Genomic DNA, 9893 nt, shown 5'->3' with positions numbered 1-9893 from the left:
CTGGATTCTTGGTCTTTATTCTCTGTGAGAAGTAGTAGATGATATGATTTATCACCTTTAAATCATATTTTGTCTTAGTTCTATTAGAAAATTTCATAATCCTGAGATGTATGCAACTTTGCCATTTATGACTAAAAATTTGAGAAAGATTTAAACTTCTGGCAAGCCTTTAAATTTGTCAAGTTTTGTCACATTCATTGACAGCCCATTCATTCCAGTAAGTAGGGCTGTCTAGTTCACTTTTGAGAAAGCCTGTGATTATGTTTATTTCCAATGTTTCTCATCACTAGATTATGTTTTCTATTATTTTTATAAAGAGATTCCTTAGCTCCCTTTGTACACGTACTAGTTTATCTTACAGCACATGGTAACCAAGCTTATGTGAGAGTGAAAGGGATATTTCTAGGAAACTATAGCCTTTAGATTGCTTCTTACTTGGGATAGTACATTTTTCTAGCGCTTATAAAGAATAACAACATCCACTTTTTTTTAAACTGCACTTTTGACCTTATTTTTTATCGTATGTAAAACAATAATTTATAAACATAATATAAAAACTTATCGTGTTTTTTTAGGCTTTTGATATTATTTTATAGTGTACAAACTTTATTAAATCAGATTTAAGCCTAAAAAAAAAAGTCAATACATAATGATCAAGTAGGTTTCATCCCAGGGATGTAAGGCTGGTTTAACATATGCAAATCCATAAACATAATCTACCATAGTAACAGAAGCAAAAACAAAGACCATATGATCCTCTCACTAGATGCAAAAAAAGCATTCAATAAAATTCAACATCCTTTTCTAATTATGACTATGGAGAATATAGGCACTGGCAGCACATTTCTTAAACTGATCAAGCTGTCTATGACAAACCCACAGCCCATATTTTACTGAATGGAGTAAAACTGAAAGCTTTTCCACTTAGAAATGGACCAAAGTTGTCCTCTATCACTACTAGTATTCAACATAGTGCTAGAAGTTCTTGCCCATACAGTCAGGCAAGAGAAGATAATAAAGGGCATCCAAATGGGGGCAGAGGAAGTGAAGCTCTCCCTTTTTCACAACGATATGATCTTATACTTAGAGAACCCCAAAGACTGAACCACAGGACTTCTGGAAATGATAAAAAACAATACAGTACTGTCTCAGGATATAAAATCAGTGTCCACAAATCAGCAACCTTTGTATATGGTGGACTTACTGAGTGGCCCACACATCAGGCATAAGGTTTGTCCTTTGAAATTTACATTGAGCTGTCCACCTTCAGTATATAGGGCTCCTGGAGCACAGTAGTTCTGTTGTTAGTGATTTCAAGTGAGAAAAGTAGGAGAAGATTAGATTGGAGGAATCTAGAATTCAGGATCCAGTTTAGCCTGCAGGTAGATAATAAAACCTCAAAAACAATGGACAGGGATATAATCTAATAACAGGCATATTCTACTTTTATTTTGAAACATACTTTTTTTCTCTACAATTACCCCATTTCTACTGAAGATTTAGTGTGATTATTTTTCTGTTGTTCATAAAATACTTCTAATCTCATGGCCTGAAAACTTTCCTATATATCAGTATAGGTTTCCTCATCATAATAAGACTTTTACCTCTCTTAATTTTTTCCTTGCTTAGGAATACCTCTTTGGCTTGGCGGGATAATGCTGTAGTTAGAGTTTAGTTTCTATGGCATCATATAACATGTACAAGTGTGGCAAAAATAGTAACTGATCATGCGGGTTTTGGAATTTTTTTTTTTTGAGACAGAGCCTCAAGCTATTCCCCTGGGTAGAGTGCCGTGGCATCACAGCTCACAGCAACCTCCAACTCCTGGGCTCAAGTGAGTCTCCTGCCTCAGCATCCCAAGTAGCTGGGACCACAGGTGCCCGCCACAACACCTGGCTATTTTTTGGTTGCAGCGCATTGTTGTTTGGTGGGCCCGGGCTGGATTCGAACCTGCCACCTTAGGTGTATGTGGCTGGCACCGTAGCCACTTGAGCCACAGGCACCAAGCTTGGAATTTTTTATATTCGATCTCAGATGGACTTTATAAAACTTCTTAAAGCTAAGAAACCAAAACAAGGACTCGCTATCAGGCTGCTTCTGTAGCATCTATAAATTTAGGTGAATTCCTCTCTTCTCAAGGTCTCCAAAGTATCTTTAAATTCTGGACCTGCTTCGAAGTGACATTTTTACTCGTTGAAAAGCCACAAAATCTTAAAGCCAGATGTATTCTATGTACATTCTAGTCAAAGCCTTAGCAATATAACCATTGTTTGCAGTTGTGTGTTGATATAAAGAGAAAAGATTCTTACTGAATTTATGCAAATAGTTACATATTGCCGTGAAAATAAGAATACTTACTAATTGCTTCTGAATTCTGGAGGGATCAGGCAGAAAAATTAAATATTTCAATTCTGTTTATAAAAGTATTGCCAACTTGTTATAAAGTATAGATAGTTTAATAGGAAAAACAAAATAGTTCCCTTAGACCTGGAAACAAAACATTAAAATTAAGAACCAGAAAAATTTCAAGAAAGTCATAAAAACATCTTTATCAGTATATTTAGACCCATGTACTTTAATTCTTCTGGTTATTCTTGGGATAGCACTTTCACAAAGGCATCAGTTTCTTCATTAGAATTCAGAAATTCTTACCCAATTTGATGGTATGATTTTTATCAGAAACCTGTATTTGTCTTTCCATCAATTTCTTTGCAGATGAAAACATTTTTGGATTATAGTTGCTTGCAAAAGATTTCAGGAACACCTAAGACTAAAACAACTATCTATGGATGAAAAGACTCAAAATGGCCATGGTTAAAGATTTGATAAGAATTCATTATAATCAGCATTGGAGAAGTAAATTTGATTATTTCTGTGGCATACAACATTTTAGGATAAGAACTGAAATTATGATGCATAACACCGTATATGGACATATCAAATTTTAGGAATTTCATATGATTTGTGAAACACTATGAATAAACAAACCTATAAATATAACTTAAAGAGGGTTTAGAGTAGACGCAGTAGCTCATGCCTATAATCCTGGCACTTTAGAAGGCAGAGGCAAGAAGGATTGGTTGAGGTCAAAAGTTTGAAACAAGCCTGGACAACCTAGTGAGACCCTGTCACCCTCAAAATTTAAAAATTACCTGAGCATGGTGGCATGCAACTGTAATCCTAGCTACTCAGGAGGATGAGGTGGGAGGATAGCTTGAACCCAGGAGTAAGAGGTTGCAGTGAGCCTCCAGCCCGGGTGACAAAGTGAGGGTCTGTCTCAAAAAAATAAAAAAATAAAAATAAGGGCAGTGCCTGTGGCTCAAAAGGGTAGGGTGCTGGCCCCATATGCCAGAGGTGGTGGGTTCAAATCCAGCTCTGGCCAGAAAAAAATGAAAATGAAAATAAAAATTAAAAAGGCTCAGCGTTTGTAGCTCGGCGGCTAGGGCACCAACCACATACACCAGAGCTGGCGGGTTCAAATCTAGCCTAGGCTTGCCAAACAACAATGACAACTACAACCAAAAAATAGCCAGGTGCTCTGGAAGGTGCCTGTAGTCCCAGCTACTTGGGAGGCTGAGGCAAGAGCATTGCTTAAGCCCAAGAGTTTGAGGTTGCTGAGGGCAACACAGTGAGGTCTCGAAAAATAAGTAAATAAATAAATAAGAGGGTTTAGCATCACTTATTATTTGGCTATATTTCTGATACAATTTAACATAAATTATAATAATTATAATTAATTAATAAGACTAACTTAATAGTTCTCTTTTACAAATCCTTTGAGACATTCCATGGGCCCTCAGTACATTCCAAAGTTAGTTCAAGGTCACAAAGAATTTAGAATCTGATTTTGAGAACTTTATCAACAGTGTTAAAAAGTTTAGAGTATTTGAATACATAGTACACTTCAAAGAGCAAATAACTTAAGTTATGTAGTTGTAAAAAAAAATTCATATCTTCAGACTGATAATATATTTGCCATTAATACTTGTGCCATTAATACTCATTGTGCCATTAATACTAAAGCAAATTTTACTAAAATTTCATAAATAATTCTATGCAGTCATAACCAGCTTGACTACACATGACATTTCCTTTTTTTTTTTTTTCTTAAAAGACTGGCCTTGAACTCCCAGGCTCAAGCTATCCTCGTACCTCAGGTTCCCAAGTAGATGGGACTATAGGTGCATGCCACCATGCCCAACTGAAATTTCCTTTTTAAAATTTTTCTCTTGGGAACCCAGGACGTGTAAGACTGGGGTCCCAGCCGTGGGGGAACCCACGGGCCCAGGGCTAGGGGTGGGAGACAGCGCCATTGCCAAGAAGAAGATTGCCAAGGCCAAATATAAGGAGAGAGGGACTGTCTTGGTGGAGGATCAGTTGGCCCAGTTGTCGAAGCAGTTGGACATGTTCAAAACTAACCTGGAGGAATCTGCCAGCAAGCACAATCAGGAGATCTGGAAGAATCCTGAGTTCTGTATGCAGTTCCAGGACATGTCTGCAACCATTGGTGTGGATCCTCTGGCCTCTGGAAAAGGATTTTGGTCTGAGATGCTGGGTGTGGGGGACTTCTATTACGAATTGGGCATCCAGATTATCAAAGTCTGCCTGGCGCTAGAGCACCAGAATGGACATCTGATAACTCTGGAGGCACTACATCAACAGGTGTTAAAAGGAAGGGGCAAATTCTCCCAGGGTGTCAGCCAAGACAATCTGATCAGGGCCATCAAGAAACTAAAAGCACTTGGCACTGGCTTTGGCACCATACCTGTGGGTGGTACTTACTTCTTTCAGTCTGTTCCAGCTGAGCTCAATGTGCATTACACAGTGTTGCTACAGCTGGCAGAGAAAAAAGGTGACATTGGCTCAGCACTTGTGGCACAGTGGTTACTGCACTAGCCACATACACCGAGGGTGGCAGGTTCAAACCCGGCCTGGACCAGCTAAACAACAATAACAACGGCAACAAAAAATAGCCAGGCATTTTGATGGCTGCCTGTAGTCCCAGCTACTTGGGAAGCTTAGGCAGGAGAATCACTAGAGCCAAAGACTTTGAGGTTGCTGTGAGCTGTGACATCACAGCACTCTACCAAGGGCAACATAGTGTGACTCTGTCTCAAAATTAAGAAAAAATGGTGATGTGACTGTCAGCAAAATTAAAGCTAGTCTTAAATGGGAGACTGACCAAGTGGGGCAAGTGCTGGAACACCTGCTGAAGGAAGGGCTGGCCTGGCTGGACTTGCAGGCCCCAGGAGAGGCCCACTACTGGCTGCCAGCTCACTTCAGTAACCTCTACTCCCCAGAGATTACAGCTGAGGAGGCCAGAGAAACCTTCCCCTGACTGATACTGTGGAATGGCACATAATAGCAGGCAGGGAGAAGAGGGAAGACCTATTAATGAATAAACCTGGACAATTTTGTTTATATAAAAAAAATTAGAAAAAGACTTCAAGTTTTCTTTCTTCTCTCAATATTTTTTTTCCAAAATGTCTTCATATTACATTTTTATTGGAGAAAATCTCATTTATCCAGTAAGGATAACTTGAGTAGCACACACAAAAAATAAATAAAATAAAATAAAATATTTTTTCTTGGGACCTGTACCTCTCACCACTTACAAAAATTAGTTCACAATAAATAAAAAATTTAAATCTAAAAAATTTCTTTCACAAACCTTTTACAACTTTTTCATGTCCGTTTAGTTTATCCTACTTCTTTCCTATTGTGAAATAAGAAGTCATACTACTTTAGCACAAAAATTACTTTCTTTTTCACGTAACAACAAACCAATAACAAAAAAACAGATAATCATACCTTATAACTTTCCTTACCAAGCATATATTATTTTTTTCATACAGAGTTGTTTCCCTCATTGTTTCCAGTTTAAGTTTAATAACATATTAATTAGAATCTTTAAATCCTTAGTAACCTTACTTTATAGTGACAACTTAGGAAGTAAGCAATTTTGAACTGTCTGCCATATATGAACACTTTGTGAAAACATTTATAATTTCTAGAAACATATGGCTGCCCCTAGTACATCTTTACTAACAGATCTAAATATCTCCAATTCCTCTGTAATAAATCAGAAGTAGATAAGCTTAAACTCATGTTCAGTAATTAATGTTTCAACATTTTAATTTGCTTAGAGATATCCTAGAAATGTAATGAATATCTGCTCTTAATATAATTTTAATATTTCAAGTTACAAATAAGACGTTTTAAAACTATTTTTAAAAAACATTTTACAACTATTTTTAAGTAGACATTTTATAAAACAATTATTTTTGAAAAGTTTATTTATAAATGTTTACCCCACATTCTACTACTACCTACTCTACTCATTCTTCACAATTATGCTTGAATTGCTTATGAAAACTTTCATGAGACATTAGACAAAGCTAGCTAGCTATTGACAAACTTCAGGAAGTACACCTTCAAAATAAGCTGTATAGTTAGTATATCGATCACTTCAAGCTGCACATATTTGAAAAACAGCAAATGCAAGAGGCTTTCTTGGAACTTCTCTTATCTATCTAAAGACAGATCCTCTAAGGAACTCAATTGCTGGGTGCAGTGGCTCACGTCTGTAATCCCAGTACTTTGGGAGGCCAAGCTGGGTAGATTGCCTGAGCTCAGCAGTTTGCGAGCACTCTGGGCAGGAGTCAGACCCTGTTTCTACTAAAAAATAGAAAAACTAATGGGGTCTTGTGGTGGGTACCTGTAGTCCCTGCTACTTGGGTGGCTGAGGCAAGAGGATCACTTGAGAGTTTGAGGTTGCTGTGAGCTACTGGCACTCTGCCCAGGGTGACCAACTGAGGCTCTGTCTCAAAAAAAAAAAAAAAAGAGAGAGAGAGAGAGAGCGAGGGCAGTGCCTTTGGCTCAGTGAGTAGGGCACCATCCCCATATACCGAGGGTGGTGGGTTCAAACCTGGCCCCAGCCAAACTGCAACAAAAAATAGCCAGGCGTATGGTGGGCGCCTATAGTCCCAGCTACTTGGGAGGCTGAGGCAAGAGAATCACCTAAGCCCAAGAGCTGGAGGTTGCTGTGAGCTGTGATGCCACGGCACTCTGCCGAGGGAGACAAAGTAAGACTCTGTCTCTAAAAAAGAGAGAGAGAGAAGGAGAAATAAACTAAAGGAAACTCAATTGTCACTGAACCTTCGTAGTTTCATTGAGCAGGGAAGATTAACTCTTATTATAGGAGAGGAGACTAGAAGTTGATACCACACTGAGACATACTTTGTCACAGACTATCACCTGTTCTTCTAAGGGCCCATTCAACTTTCTCCCAAATTATTTACCCTTCCCTAAATTTCTTTCATCTCCTTTCCCATATCCCCTATAAAGAGGGCATATAAGCTAAATCTCTCTGGGTTTTTAGCTATTCTTCCAGTAATGCTCCCAGGCATGCAATAAATCTGTGCACCTCTTCTCCCATTAATCTGCCTGTTGTCAGTTTATTTTACAGATTTGGCTTTCTAACCCTCAGAGGGTACAGGCAAAGTCTTCCCTCCCCTATACTATTATCTTACATCATTTTATTTTTGTTGGCAAATCAGTCAAGTATCAAAAATACCACAGAAGCGGCCAGGCATGGTGGCTCATGCCTGTAATCCTTGCACTCTGGGAAGCTGAGGTAGGTGGATTACTAGAGTTCAGTTCAGTTTAAGACCAGCCTGAGAAAGAGTGAGACTACATCTCTAAACATACAAGGCACTGTAGCAGGTGCCTATAGTCCTAGATACTCAGGAAGCTGAGACAACAGCATCTGAGTCCAAGAGTTTGAGGTTGCTGTCCATTGCAGGGTGGCTGAGACACTGTCTGAAAACAAAACAAAACAAAAGAAACACCCACAAAAGCAAAGAAACTAAAAAGATAAGCATGCTTCTAGCTTCTCTCTCATTTCTTCCACAACCGATATGCATCAAACAATTTCTTACTGCACATTTTAAAATGTTGAAGGGATAGTTTCATGGTCTTAAACATCTAGCAGAGACAACACAAACCATGCAAACCAGCAACTCAGGAAAAAGTGTTGATTCTTAAAACATTTCAAGTTTTATTTTACTGACAAATCAAAACTAGCTATATTTACCTAATATAGATCTGCCTAAATTACATGAATTAGGAAAAAAATTGGATCAGTTTTTCCATTTCTAGAGTTTTACAAAGTTAATTTATGAGTACTCATTTCTCCCAAAGCCAATTTAATTAAAATTCCCTTACAGAAATTTATAAAGTAGTATGGTAATACCCTCCAGAGGTAGAAAAATATACCTAATATACAAACAAACAGACACAAATATCTTTTACTTTCCATTAAGTGTTTTTTGACTTTACTGATTTTCAGATATTCCTACTACCCTTTCAGATTACAAAACTATCAATTGCCTATTCCATTACCTTAAGTGATTGTCAGCCAGCCACCCCTAAATTCGAACTTCCAAATGGATGGCTCATAGTAGAAAATTTACATCTCAAAGGCATGACATTTATATTTTAAGTCTAAATACCATCATTTCCCCAAGCTTTCCAAATCACCATCTGTTTTTATTGAGTTCAAGGTAGAACCCATTAAATAAGCAAGGCAGAAAAAGCATTTTTGGTGGCTGCACTTAGCACAGACACCTTGAAACCTAAGGATTTGAGCGGGGTATGAAAGTGCCTGAAGAAACAAACCCCCCTAAAATTGCCTCTAAAACTTTCCTTTACACTTTGACCTGGGATAGCACTCTTCCTCTTATCTGCCTTTATCACACATAAAAGTATTAACCCCCAACCATGAGAGGTGCAATTAAAGGTGGTGCAATTAAAGGTGGCAGTGATTGTGCAAGTAAAATGACAGCCTCAAGGCAAACACAAAGGAGCTCAAGCCTGATAAAAGCAGTTGCAGGGACAGCAGGGTGTGGCTGCTGCAACTGCTACCACCACTACAAGCACCACCATCAACGACAGCACCCCACCACCAAGAGCATTATGAACACCATCACCACAATCATCAAGTGCACCTGTGTAACCACCATCACGCCCACCACCACCAATACCACGCTCCCCCTGACAAAGCCCTGCAGATCCCAAAACAAGGCCCAGCAGAACACACTTGGACACGTCCCTCTGTACTGGGCAGGACAATCCAGGCTCACCAGCCAGGATGTCTTGGCAGGAAAGGTGGATAAAAGTCTGTACCTTGCATGGTTGCTGTTCTCATGGGCATAAAGGGATGCACACATCCCACATCCCTATCTGTTTGGATTCAGGTGGATGGCAGGGCAGGCCCAGCCCGGCCACCTCCTGTCCTCTCCTCTCCTCTCCAACACCTTCCCTCCCAGAAAGACATCCTGCTCCTTAGGAGTCAAGCTTCACAGACCTACACCTCCCTCTGCCTGCATTCCCTCCCTCCCTGCAGAAATAACACCTCCCACCTGGGACCCCCTACAGAGGGTCCCCTGGGTCCCTTCCCACTCCTAACGTTCTACTGGACGAGACTCAGGCACACCGGCTTGGACCAGTGCCTCCCTTCCCTTAGAAGACCGCTAGCTTCTCAGCGTTCCTGGATGTGCGAGAAAACACAAGGAACTGACCCTGGCTTCTAACTTTCCGGATAGGCTGCTGCAAAGGGACCTGTCCTCCAAACTCCCACCAGCCCCACAGACCAAGCTGGCCCCGACGGGTTGCCTGGGGGGGGGGCGGGAGCCAAGGCGCCATGGCACACGGTCACTCGCCATGACCCCTGGGCCAACCTGAGCATCCCCTGGGAGAGAGCCAAAGGCTCCATCCTTTCGGGTGAGATCCTGGCCCTGTGACCCTCACCAAGCCCAGAGGGGCACCCTCCCGCCCCAGGGAAGCCCAGAGTCCCCTCGATCCTGATGAGGGGCCGAAGGCCTGCGTACCCA

General features: G+C 40.2%; 1 pseudogene; it reads left to right on the top strand.

The window, feature by feature from the left end:
* Nucleotides 1-4185: 4185 nt before the first annotated feature.
* On the top strand, nt 4186-4945 carry LOC100941960 (annotated as a pseudogene).
* The last annotated feature ends 4948 nt before the right edge of the window (nt 4946-9893 follow it).

This window comes from Otolemur garnettii, unplaced genomic scaffold, assembly GCF_000181295.1.
Source record: "Otolemur garnettii isolate 467f Iridium unplaced genomic scaffold, OtoGar3 scaffold00418, whole genome shotgun sequence".
Classification (NCBI taxonomy): Eukaryota; Metazoa; Chordata; class Mammalia; order Primates; family Galagidae; genus Otolemur; species Otolemur garnettii.
This window is presented reverse-complemented; position numbering and strand designations above follow the sequence as displayed.